At 40.5% G+C, this 13,381-nt stretch overlaps 1 long non-coding RNA gene and 2 other non-coding genes across 3 annotated transcripts in view; all 3 read left to right on the plus strand.

The window, feature by feature from the left end:
* The window catches only part of LOC117198882 (uncharacterized), a 38,353-nt gene that overhangs the window by 17,928 nt on the left and 7,044 nt on the right, over positions 1-13,381 (plus strand). The window lies entirely within an intron of this gene.
* Positions 608-679, plus strand: TRNAA-AGC (transfer RNA alanine (anticodon AGC)). Its single transcript has one exon. It is a non-coding gene; the product is annotated as a tRNA-Ala (tRNA).
* TRNAA-CGC (transfer RNA alanine (anticodon CGC)) lies at positions 5,006-5,077 on the plus strand. Its single transcript has one exon. It is a non-coding gene; the product is annotated as a tRNA-Ala (tRNA).

Below are 13,381 nucleotides of genomic sequence, written 5' to 3' on the forward strand. Positions count from 1 at the left end.
AGAGGCTCAGAACCTCAGAGAAGGATGTGGTTAGTGAACCAGTCCCACCGTGCGGAGGGTTTTACAGAGGGTTAATGTGCATCACAGGTGTAGCCTTCCTAATGGCCTTCAATTCCACCCCCAAGGGGGGCGCGATCATAGCCCATGCGCCCTCTTTCCTCGGCGACCAAAACAAACAGCTCTCCATTTGTCCTACCGTCTTCTCTCCCCTCTGAAGCTCATATGGTCTCTATTTTTGCATCCCCCGCATTATACTTTGTGGCTTTCTGGCAGCCCTTTCAAGCGTCAAGGAAAGAGGAAAGGAGGGAGTGAAAATAGGAGAGAAAATATTTCATCCCGTGGTTTTCTAGAGGCGTCAAGGAAGTGACTCCAGACTGATTGGAGCGAAAAGGTCCCAGGACCACCAATAAGGGCTTTCCGTCTAGAATGCAACTTACTCTTTTAGCAAAGCATGTCATAGGACCTAGATTTAGGTTCCAAATTTAAGATTTCGGAAATAAGCGAAATTAGGTAGATTGGACTTTAGCTTGTTATTAATTCTTGTAAAACCTACTCAAAATGGCTATGTTGTGTTTTGTATATATTCCCGAGGGCGCAGATGGAGCGAGGGGGTGTAGCTCAGTGGTAGAGCGCGTGCTTAGCATGCACGAGGCCCCGGGTTCAATCCCCGGCACCTCCACTTTTGAAAGTTCTTGTTTCTCTCCCCATTTTACTTTTTTTCCCTGCTCAAAAAGAAAGTAAACCGATTTCGCAACTATTTGCTATCAGTATTGGCGCTGCCCTGTTTCTACTTCTCGGGTTTGGCAACACCCAGGGTGGCTGTGAAAGGAGGAAAAGATGGAACGAGAAGACAAAGTCTGGGCCCATCCAGCAGCTCGAGATTCCGGAACAAAAAGCACGTCACAGTATTATTAAAAAGCAGGAAAGAAGAGATAAGGATGGGAAAATTTAACAAAGGAAACACATGGTCGCAAGACAATTTTTCTTAGTTTCTTTTGTTTTCTGAGCCGTTTTGGCCATGATCAGACTGAAGGTTGAGCAAGAAGAGAGCGTTCCAAAATGGGAAATCGAGAAATTTATTTTCATCAGTGGATGTGGAGAAGTCACACTTAGGCAGCAATAGCTCCATTGGGAATACATTGAGCAATACCTTGGGCTGAAGATTTCAAAAGTCACAGATTAATTTCCAGTTTTGTTCTGTCTTTACTCTTACCCGAGAATAGGATTTAACTAGATAATTTAGATGATATACAGAAGTAATTTTATCTGAGACTGTTGCACCCTCTATCGGAAAGGAATTTTCCAGACCCAGGGTCAGTGTGGTCCTTGGACCAAAGGAGTTGGTGGTACCTGAGAACTTGTTAGAAATGCAGGATGTCAGTTCCACCCCAGACTTACTGGACTAGAATCAGCATTGCGACAGGATCCCCAAGTGTGTCCTTTGCACGTGAAAGTTTGAGAATCACTGGTTTGAGTGCTATGATGTGGACTTAAAGGGTATATATTATAAATATATGGCTGTATTATAATTTTTTGCAACTTCCTACTCTAATGTAGAAAAAACAATTGCAAAAAATGTATTTCTATTGTTGAACAATTTTTGTATTCTAATAATTGACACTGTTTCCCCTCTCATGGTAATATGATATTTATTAATATTAATTTTTTGAATCAATATACATAATTGAATTAGAGGTGAAGTTTCTTTTTAATAAAAGTTTTGCAAGTTTTGCAATCAAGACAGTGCTAGCTTCCAGTATAAACTAGGAAGTTTGTATCTTTGTTTCTGCTCGGCAACATCTTAAATAGGATAAGATCTTTCTCGAGTTAAAATGCCTTCACTTTGGAATTTACCTCTTCAAAGGAAGAATAAGAGCTAGCACTCAGGAGCCAGATTTTCTTTAATAGGAGTAATAGGTCATTTTCGGTTCTGTTGACATATTTTTCTCTCTTGTTTTCAAAGTACAATTTTACAATGTCATTTTGCCACTTGTATCTACTGTGTCAGGAGAAATGTATTCACATGCTCCAACCATAGAAATTCATCAAGTTGCAAAAGGCAAATAGACTAAACTTGAAAAAGAATATCATGAATTCTTACCATTGCTTTTACGTATTATATTAGGGCTCAGGTCCAAATGGAGATTTTTTTTCCCTTCCAACCATAGACTTCTCCAAGGAAGTTCACCTCTGAAATTTAAGGGAGAAGAGGATAGAGTGGAAAAGCCAAGAACTTAGTATGAGAAAACCATAGGAAATATAGAGTGGAAATTTCAAAAAAATTATATGCCAATAAAAGCAACATGTGACAAATGGAGGTACTTCTTTGAAGGCTAGCTGTGTCTAACTTTGGCCCAGGACAAAAAGGGCTCATTTTAAAGTACATTGTAGATGAATTCTGGAAATTCAACTATGTTTTATTTAGGGGCTCTATCCTTAAACAAGCTTTTGTTTAGCTTTCTTCGGGGAGGAATTAAAGATTAAGGACCTCTGAGAGGAAAGGGGAGGTGGCCATGTGTGTGACACCCTCTGTGAATGTGTGAGAGGTCACAGTTGGGCAGACCATTGGCTGCATAGGAATATGGAAGCAGACAATATCCACTAGGCCATGCAGTCACTCTGACTCAAAAGGCAGTGATTTATTTTTTTCAAAGACATATTTAATAGGAGAATAAAGAATACTTAATCCTTTACTGCCTACTCTAGGAACAGTTTCTTCATATTCAATCAAGGTGGGGAACTTAGAGCAATATGACTAAACCTCTCTGTCCAGGTCAACAAATCGAAATGTTGTAAACACCAAGCATCATGAGTGTTAATTCAAATTCCAGAGCATTACATAAAACCTTTTTACATGAATACTTTATCCCTTTTGGTCTGTCAACTTTGTGTGTGTGTGTGTTAGCTAACACCTCTACTGTGTCACATAATTATTCTTCTAGTGGTGGGAACAATTAAGATCTAGTCTCTTAGCAAGTTAAATGTTTACAACACAGTTTTGTGGTCTGTAGTCTCTGGACTGTGTATTAGATCTCCAGGACTTATTTGTCTACTAGTTGCAAGTGTGTGCCCTTAAACAACATCTCTCCAATTCCCCACCCCTCAGGCTTTGGTAACCACCATTCTACTCTGTTTTTTTTTTGTTGTTGTTGTTTTTAAGATTCCACATATACGGGCTATCATATAGTATTTGTCTTTCTCTGTCTGACATCTCACTTAACACAATGTCTTCAAGACCCATCCATGTTTCTGATATATAACATCTTCTTTACCCTTTCATCCTTGTCTGTCATTAAAAAATGGCACCCAACCAGTTACAATTTTCTCCCTGGTTTTAGATGCATTAGAAAAGCACTTCATACATCTGCTAATTGCTGATTATTTTCACAGAAAATTGATAAACAATTTTGGTGTTCAGTGTACGTTGGAGTAAACAGAAAAAAACAAAATGAAGCCAAAACTCCTTGTGAGGAACTTCTGTTATTGTAACTGTAGTTAGGCTTCTCCAATTTCAATGACTCTGGAAACTTTCATATTTGTGCTTTCACACTCAAACAGCCTAGTGTAATAATTTCCTACTCATCCTCCTGGACTCTCTCTCTCTCTCTCTCACACACACACACACACACACACACACACACACTCATATACTAGAGCTTGCAGAATTTTGTGGGTGCCTCTTCCCTAGCACTCAATTTCAGTGAAACCTGCCACTTCTGTCTCCTCCTATCTATTCTACCAGCCCCATGAGCCAACTGAGAGAGAAATTCTGCCAGACCAATAATGTCCTCTCAATTCCAAAAGATATTCAATGATATATTTACTAGTATAGGCAAAGACATAAGATGAATGAGGAGGATATAACACATACTAGGAGTCGTACCAGCAAACAAGTCTTTCTGGGCCTTCTATGGAAGTTTCAAGGCCATGATGCTAACCAGTGCTACTGCTAGGGTTCAAGATCAGACGAAGAAGCATTTTTGTTTGTTTGCTTTTGTTTTTGTTTTTTGGCTTTGCACAACTATCAGTAAAAGAGTTCCTGATCGCTAAATCTCAAAGGACGTTTTCAGTTCTCATTCTGCTCCCTCTCTGTGTGCTGTGCCTTCTGAGCACTGCCACTCCCGTGTATTCATATCAGAGCGCTGAGTTGAGTTCACTGCGCTACACTGACAGGCGGGAAACTATGGATGGATCTGTTAAATTCAGCATGTCCAAAACCATCTCCTCCGCATAATCTCTCTTCCATTCCGAGGAAGGAGGAGGAGGAGGAAGAGGAGGGGAGGAGGAGGGGAGGAGGGGGAGGAGAAGGGGGAGGAGGAGCTCCCCAGGGTAAAGGCCTGGTCCGGTGGTTAGGACTCCGAGCTTTTGCTGCCGAGGGCACAAAAGAACAATAGATCTCTTTTTTGCTTTTCTTCCTGTTTCTTGGATGACTGGGTTCTCTTATGTGCCTCCCACTTTGTTTCTTGCTCTGTAAACCCAGTAGGTATCTCCAATCTGTGTCTAGATACCTATTAACTTGCTTTTAATCAACACTTCTTTCCATCCCTGAATCTGCTGTTTAGTGCGTGCCTTGAGCACTATTCTCCTAGACTATTCTATGAACCTTCTTAGTTGCCATCAGGATGTAATAAAGATGAATAGACTGTTGGGAATGAATCGCTGAACGAATTGCCGGTGGTTTTTATTTTCACCTGGGGTTTTCCCATTAAAATCTTGCCCTTAACATTCCTGTGGAGCAAACAGCAAATAGCAAGAAGTGTTTTATCCAAGGAAAAGTTCGTCAATTTTCTGACACACATTTTCAATATTTTTCGTTCCACTTCAAGTTTTATTTGATAAAGAATCAGTATCACCCACAGCTCCCTGGCCTTCTCTATCTTAAAGCAGTCACAAATCCTGCTCCGACACACAGTACTGCTAAAACAACAAACACGGCAGCTGGGGAGACGGGCCCACAGAATACAGTGAGATATTTCTTGAAGGACCTCCACCAGCTTCCCAGGAAGGGGGTGTAGCTCAGTGGTAGAGCGCGTGCTTCGCATGTACGAGGCCCCGGGTTCAATCCCCGGCACCTCCAGCTGAGGGCTTTCAGGAAGCCATGAGATTTAACTCTTCTTTTTCCTGATTCCTTTACCCATTGCCTGCTCACAAGAAAAGTAAACATATGATCTAAGACGTTCATTTTAATGCTGCACTATTTAGACTTCATGAGCCTCAAAACCACTCAAGTCAGCTGACAGAGTAGAAGTCTATTAGTTTCCCACGGAGGCTATAACAAATTACCACAAACTCGGTGGTTTAAAACAACAGAAATTTATTCTTTTACCCTTCTGGAAGCCAGAAGTCAAAAATTAATATCACTAGACCGACATCAGGGTGTTGACAGAGTGCTGCTACCTCCAGAGGCTCTAGGAGGAGAATCCGTTCTTGCCTCTTCCAGCTTCTGATGGCGGCTGGCATTCCTTGGCTTGTGGCAGCAATACCCCAATCTCTGTCTCCGTGGTCACACTGCCTTCTCCTCTGTGTGTGTGAAGTCTCCCTCTGCCTCTCTCTTTTAAGGACACTTGTGATTACATCAGATCTACCCGGATAATCCAAAGTAATCTCTCCATTTCAAGATCTTTAATGTAATTGCATCTGCAAAGACTTTTTCTATATAAGATAACATTCACAGGTTCTGGGGATTGGGACCTGCTATCTTTGGGAGCAATTATTCAGCCTATTATTCATAGGATCCCCTAAACCCAAAACAAGTGTGCCGTCGTAACTTTTCACCTTGGCTTCTATTTTCCACTATTACTGAGAGAAGAGAAAAAGGAGAAGAAAATAAGAGGCTTGAGGAAAAATTGCTTTAGTTTCCTTTGTTTTATGTGAAGTTTTAGGATGAGAAACAGAAAGTCTTCCCTCTGATTAGTCTCTCCATCACCAAAAGTTTAGTCCAAAAATAAACTGGAGAATACTAGTTGAACAAGTGGGTGTTGCTACAGGAAAGGACAGCTGTCAAGAAGCTAGAGTCCTGCCAAACATGAACAACAACAAAAAAGAATCAGCTTTACACGACTCAGCTTACACATGCCAAATTGCTATTTTGTACTATCCAATTTCCTTTTATTTTGTCACTCATCCATTGTTCCTTCTTTTCAAATCTCTAAATAAGATTATGCCTGGAAATGTCAGTTAACAACAAATATGCTACCATGAAGAAGTGGCAAGAAAAAAATTCTTTTGGTATGTATGTCAAAATGGAAATTATTCGCTGCCAAAACAAGAAGACATGTAGTTCACAAATGTCTAAGACATTTTCACTGTAGCGAAAAACCAGCCATTTCCTCTACTGTTTCCTGCCCATATAATCACTTCTGCTTTGCATTTTCCAGGCACTCCTCAAAATTTCTAGTCCATTGATGGCCCCGTTAAAGGGCCATTATGGTTACAAATCCATCACTATCTCTGCCCATCTTCACCGCTGAATATTAGAGAGGGAAGGGAATTCTGTCTCCCAGCTTTACTCTTTCTTTCCCTATGAGAACTTTACTCTTTCTTTCCCTCCTCACCTCTCAGCTCTGAGAAAGAAATTCAATCTCTTTCAAATGCCCTTAGTTGATTAATTCACAAGTAAGGAGTGTGAAAGGAAAAAAGAGCAAAACACCGCTAAATTCTAATATAAATTGGGAAATTTGCATCTTTGTCTCTGCTTAGCAATGTTTTCAATATGATGGGAACCACTTGAGAAGCACCTACTGTCCAAATCTTGGGATCATTTCAGAACACTGGGTTGCCTCTCCCTCAATAACCAAAACCTGTGGAATATATAATTACTTGGACAAACAATATTTTTCTAAACTATTTGAGAACAATTTGCAGATATTATATCTTTTTCTCCACAAATCTTCTTATTATACACTTCCATTGTAATCTTTTTATTTTATACATTTAATATATATTTCTTAAGAGTAAGGGCATTTCCTTACCACAGCACAATGATCAAATTCAGGAAATTTAACACTGATAAGAAGTCTTTTCTAATATACAGTGCATATTTAACTAATTTTACCAATAAAATACTTTATAGAAATTTCTCTCCCAAACTAGGGTCCATTCCAGAGTCACATATGAATTTAGTTACTCCTTAGTCTCTAATCTGTAACGGTTTCTCAATCTTGCCTTTTGTGAGATTGATATGTTTTTGAAGAGCACGTGCCAATGATTTTGCAGAATATTCTTCAATTTATGTTTTGATTAGACTAAGCTCAGGTTATGAACATTTGGGAGGAATATCACAGAAATTATGTTTCCCTCTATCACACCAAGGGGCATGTGATGTCAGTTTCTCCCATTGTTAGTGATGTCAGCTTTGATTACTTGGTTAAAGTTGTGTCTAATAGGTTTCTTTCCCCATAAACTCATTCCCTCATAATTAATAAGTAATCAGTAAGGGATACTCTTGAGACTATATAGATATTCCGATCCTCATCAAAAGTTTACCTATGCTTTTAGCACTGATCTATGAATTTTGCCAGAGTCTATTATTATTCTGATGGTAATTTTATAACTTTGTTACTACCTCTGCATTTATTAGCTGGCATACCACTGTAAGGAAAAATTTCTCTTCTTCCATATTTATTCATTTAAGTATCCAAGGATTGTAATCATTTATTGTCATTATTCATCTCAGACTGCCCCAGATTTGACCAGTGAGAGGCCCCTTAAGTTGGTTTCTGGATCCTTTTTGAATTGTCCTCGTGATTTTTTTTGTTTTTGCGGTACGCGGGCCTCTCACTGGTGTGGCCTCTCGCGTTGCGGAGCACAGGCTCTGGATGCGCAGGCCCAGTGGCCATGGCTCACGGGCCTAGCCGCTCCGCGGCATGTAGGATCTTCACAGACAGGGGCACGAACCTGTGTCCCCTGCATCGGCAGGCAGACTCTCAACCACTGCGCCACCAGGGAAGCCCTGTCCTCATGATTTTTGAGCAGTTATATTCTAGCACAGAAAGATAACTTAGGATCATCTTGTACTCTCCCTCATCCAGTCTTAGAGTCTGTGAATCCTACAAGTAGCTGTTTCCTTTTAGTGGGGATTGGTATTCAAAAATCAAGATATGGGACTAGCATTGCTTATTGCTACTAAGGTATTAGTTTTTCTAGGCCCTGTTAGCAGACAGATCTGGAGGGAAAATGACAGATACACAAACAGGCGTGTGCGCGCGCACACACACACACACACATATTTCATATCCAGAGCCAACAGGGCTATTCGTTACTTACCTCCTTCTCTTACAGTGAGAGCCCTGAATTCCAACAACAATATATGTGTTCATTTTCCCAACCACACAAAAGTAAATTCACACACACACACGCACTCATAAAAATAAATAAAATTCACACAAAATATCAGAATTGACATACCCTTAACACTACAAAAAATAACCCTGCTACATAGAGGTTATGATTTGTTTGCTTTTTTTTTTTCTTGTTTTTACAATTGGGATAAAGTACTGTGTAAAACATTTATTTGGATGTGTTCTTTCTTTTTCTCTTGAATGAGGTTATGTTATCCTTTTGAAATGCAGTTAGATTTTTTTTCTATTCATATTCAATTTTGCACTAGTTTCACACACACTTGAGTCAGTTTTATTTTTTGACTATGTAAAACATTAATGTTTCCAAGAGTCAAAAGAATTCAGAGAGTAATATTCGGATAAATTGTGGGAGAATGTTGTGTCCCATGACTCACCCAAGTGATGGAATGCAAGCACAATCCAAGCAATCTAATCTGATGGGGACCCAACTTTGTGATCAGATTCTGTGCCTTTCTTTCCACCATTAAGGTCCCTTTCTCCTGGAGTAGCCATGCCTGAGAGAGGATAAAGTGTAAGGAGTTTAGAAATAGCAGAATTGAACTTAAGGTGGCTTATTTTGATAACTTGGTCTTCAAAGACGCAATGCTGGTCACTAGAAGGTCACAGAGAGTCTTTTGAGAAGCTGATAAGAGTGAGGGGGTATAGCTCAGTGGGAGGGCGTGGGCTTAGCATGTACAAGGTCCTCGGTTCAATCTGCAGGACCTCCACTTTTGTATTTTCTTCTTACCCACATACCCTAAGAACTCTTGCTTCCTGAAATATCTTTGTCAAACTCAGTCGTCTTGGCTATGGCAATTCTTTCTTAACCTTTTTGGGACACAGGGAGGAATTGTGCTCCTTCACTAAAGTTATCTGTTGTTTGCTCTATTATTGACTGCATCTCTCCAAGCACTCTCAGCAATCACTAGCACGTGGGCCACTGTCAATAGGTTATAAAAAGCAAGTAGCAGTTTTCCCAACCACCCAATTTCCAGTTGTATGGAATCTGAAAGCCTTAGCAAACGCGGGTCTGTGTGGCCTAATGGACAAGCCATCTGATTCCTTGTCAGAAAGTGAATCACTTAAGTTCTTCTATGGTTCTTTTATTCTAGCTCCTTCCTAACCAGGATGAAGGAGGCTGAGAAGATTTCACTAAAATATTTCACTAGATTTCACTGCCAGTGGTTGATGACGGTGTGCTGGTGGGCCCTTTTTGGCTCAGAGCCCCTCAAACTCTGGAGCTTACATAAAAGTCATTTAACTACAAACAAATGACAAACAAGGAAAAGATAGCAGTCACCTCAGCAGAAATCTGTAAAGGGAAATAGTACTTCTCTGGGTGTTCGAAGAAAGTTTCCAGTCTGAAATGGCAAATATTCTGAACTCTGGGGTCCAAGATCAATCTAGGGGAAAGTTCATTTCTTTGTTTCCCACAAATAGAGAAAGAGCTCTTATTCTCCCAATCCCAACAGATCATTTCCAACCTTACTCTACTTACTCTCCAGGGACACCCTCCTTCCAAACTACTGAACAACCTGTATCTCCAGATCAGAGCTCTTTGCACAGCTTCAGATTCTGATATCACAATGCCTAAGCAGAAATCCACAGGATACACCGTCTTTTTTTTTTTAACATCTTTATTGGAGTATAATTGCTTTACAATGGTGTGTTAGTTTCTGCTTTATAACAAAGTGAAGCAGCTATACATATACATATATCCCCATATCTCCTCCCTCTTGTGTCTCCCTCTCACCCTCCCTATCCCACCCCTCTAGGTGGTCACAAAGCACCGAGATGATCTCCCTGTGCTATGTGGCTGCTTCCCATGAGCTATCTATTTTACATTTGGTAATGTATATATGTCCATGCCACTCTCTCACTTTGTCCCAGCTTACCCTTCCCACTCCCCATGTCTTCAGGTCCATACTCTACATCTTTATTCCTGTCCTGCTCCTAGGTTCGTCACAGCCATTTTTTTTTTTTTTTTAGATTCCATATATATGTGTTAGCATACAGTATTTGTTTTTCTCCTTCTGACTTACTTCACTCTGTATGACAGACTCTAGGTCCATTCACCTCACTACAAATAACTCAATTTCATTTCTTTTTATGGCTGAGTAATATTCCATTGTATATATGTGCCACATCTTCTTTGTCCATTCATCTGTCTATGGACAATTAGGTTGCTTCCATGTCCTGGCTATTGTAAATAGCGCTGCAATGAACATTTTGGTACATGACTCTTTTTGAATTATTGTTTTCTCAGGGTATATGCCCAGTAGTGGGATTGCTGGGTCGTATGATAGTTCTATTTTTAGTTTTTTAAGGGACCTCCATACTCTTCTCTATAGTGGCTGTATCAATTTATATTCCCACCAACAGTGCAAGAGGGTTCCCTTTTCTCTACACCCTGTCCAGCATTTATTGTTTGTAGATATTTTGATGATGGCCATTCTGACTGATGTGAGGTGATATCTCATTGTGGTTTTGATTTGCATTTCTCTAATGATTAGTGATGTTGAGCATCCTTTCATGTGTTTGTTGGCGATCTGTATATCTTCTTTGGAAAAATGTCTATTTAGGTCTTCTGCCCATTTTTGGATTGGGTTGTTTGTTTTTTTGATATTAAGCTGCATGAGCTGCTTGTAAATTTTGGAGATTAATCCTTTGTCAGTTGCTTCATTTGCAAATATTTTCTCCCATTCTGAGGGCTGTCTTTTTGTTTTGTTTATGTTTTCCTTCGCTGTGCAACAGCTTTTAAGTTTCATTAGGTCCCACTTGTTTATTTTTGTTTTTATTTCCATTTCTCTAGGAGGTGGGTCAAAAAGGATCTTTGCTGTGACTTATGTCATAGAGTGTTCTGCCTATGTTTTCCTCTAAGTTTTATAGTGTTTAAATGTTTACATTTAGGTCTTTAATCCATTTGGAGTTTATTTTTGTGTATGGTGTTCGGGAGTGTTCTAATTTCATTCTTTTACATGTAGCTATCCAGTTTTCCCAGCACCACTTATTGAAGAGGCTGTCTTTTCTCCATTGTATACTCTTGCCTCCTTTATCAAAAATAAGGTGACCATATGTGCGTGGGTTTATCTCTGGGCTTTCTATCCTGTTCCATTGATCTGTATTTCTGTTTTTGTGCCAGTACCATACTGTCTTGATTACTGTAGGTTTGTAGTATAGTCTGAAGTCCAGGAGCCTGATTCCTCCAATTCCGTTTTTCTTTCTCAAGATTGCTTTGGCTATTCGGGGTCTTTTGTGTTTCCATACAAATTGTGAAATTTTTTGTTCTAGTCTTCTGAAAAGTGCCATTGGTAGTTTGATAGGGACTTTTTTAAAAATCTATTCTTGTTTTCAGCCACCAAAGGGAAAACCAAGCCAGCAAACTGCTAAACATTCAGAAAGCAGAAAAGCAGTCTCTTTCTCCATCTACAGAAGCCAAGAAACCTGGAGGTCTTCCATAATGCATCCTCCCCTTTTTTTATTCTCCAGAAGCTGTAACTGTCCACCAGGCAGTCACAAACCACCTGTACAGCCAATCTTGAGGTCATCCACTTGACTTGTGAGGGACTCATCTATATTGTTCTGTGCCTGTACTAGGAGTGAAGAGACCATGGCTTCATCTGTAGGTATCACCGACTGTTCAGTGACAGTGGATTTCCACAACCAGAGTCTTCAGACCCTCCTTTTGAAGCAAGAGCATCGTGTGAGGAGTAAAGGAGCCTGTTGCAAATGCCAGGAAGAGTTTCTTCAGGAGAAAGTTGTGTTTCAGTAAGCTTCTAAGAGTTAGAAATATGTGCAGCAAGCAGACGGGAACTTTCTCAATTTTTTGCTTTACAAGCAAAACCTTAAAAAAAATAAGATGCTTCCACAGTCTCGGTTGTGTTCAACCTCAAAGCTGCCGCTTCTACTGTTGACTCTGCTCCCACCGCATCCACGCCCCCAAACCGGGGCATCCCTGCAGCTTCCAAACTACCAGTCCCAGAGGTTCCTGAATTTCAAACGAAATCTCACCCTCACGTTCGTCCCCCAAAGCACTCAGCCTGTCTATCCAGCAATGGAGAGTTGCGAGGCACTCCCGAAGCCAGAACAGTCTTCGACATAAAGAGCCAAATCCTTTTCTGGGACAAGCCTACCTCCCTTGAGAGAAAAAGATCTCATCTCTTCCCTCATACCCGGACGAAACCACGGAGAGACGTGGAGCTTAGACACCCCCCCACCTCGCCCCATCAACTTCCCCTCACATCCTAATCATTTTGAGGATGCTTTTCCTTTGCCCACTTCCTCTCTGTCCCTTTTCTCCTTTTCTTCCTCCACTTCACCCCACCCCGCCTCTTCCCTCTTTTGGCACTCCTCTCCTCCCTACTGTGTGCTCCAGAATGAAATTTGCACAGTAGCTTAGCGCACTACTAGTCGCATTTACACACATTTTAATCTCTGTATTGAGACACTCATGTGTAGCTGATATTTTAATTTCCACATTGCTTTCTAATTCCTTTCCTTATGTTCCCAGATCAGCCTTTCCCCAGCATAGGCTGATGCTTGGTCTGGTGGGGGGCTAGGTGCATGGCTGGGGCTAAAGCCCTGGGTAGATAGAGAAATGCTGGGGGGAGAAAGAATCAGTAAGAGAATCTAAAATATTTTTAGTGGAAGTCATCCAAAGACTTGCATCCGAATTTCCACTCACACCAAATTTTGGCTAAAGGCAAAAAGCTCGACCCTTTCAGAATTGGAGATTGAGATTTCAGAACCTGTCCAGATATACACAGGGGTTTATTAAAATTCACTGAGCAGGTGGTTTTTGGGTGCTGCCCTTTCCTCATTCCAGAGATTATTATTTCTGAAATCCTGAAAGCCCCCGAAATTGTTTCTATTTTGTTTAACAAAAGGAGTCCTATGTCCTGGCACTTTTCACTTCTTATAAAAAGTTCCTAATGCTCACAGATAGGTAAAATACAATTCTTAGCCAGGCACCAGTCTGCACTAATGAAGAGATAAGATGTACTGGAGGTGATGAGGTATCCAAGGAGATCCTTTTTCTTCTT

The sequence above is a fragment of the Orcinus orca genome, chromosome 10 (genome assembly GCF_937001465.1).
Source record: "Orcinus orca chromosome 10, mOrcOrc1.1, whole genome shotgun sequence".
Taxonomy (NCBI): Eukaryota; Metazoa; Chordata; class Mammalia; order Artiodactyla; family Delphinidae; genus Orcinus; species Orcinus orca.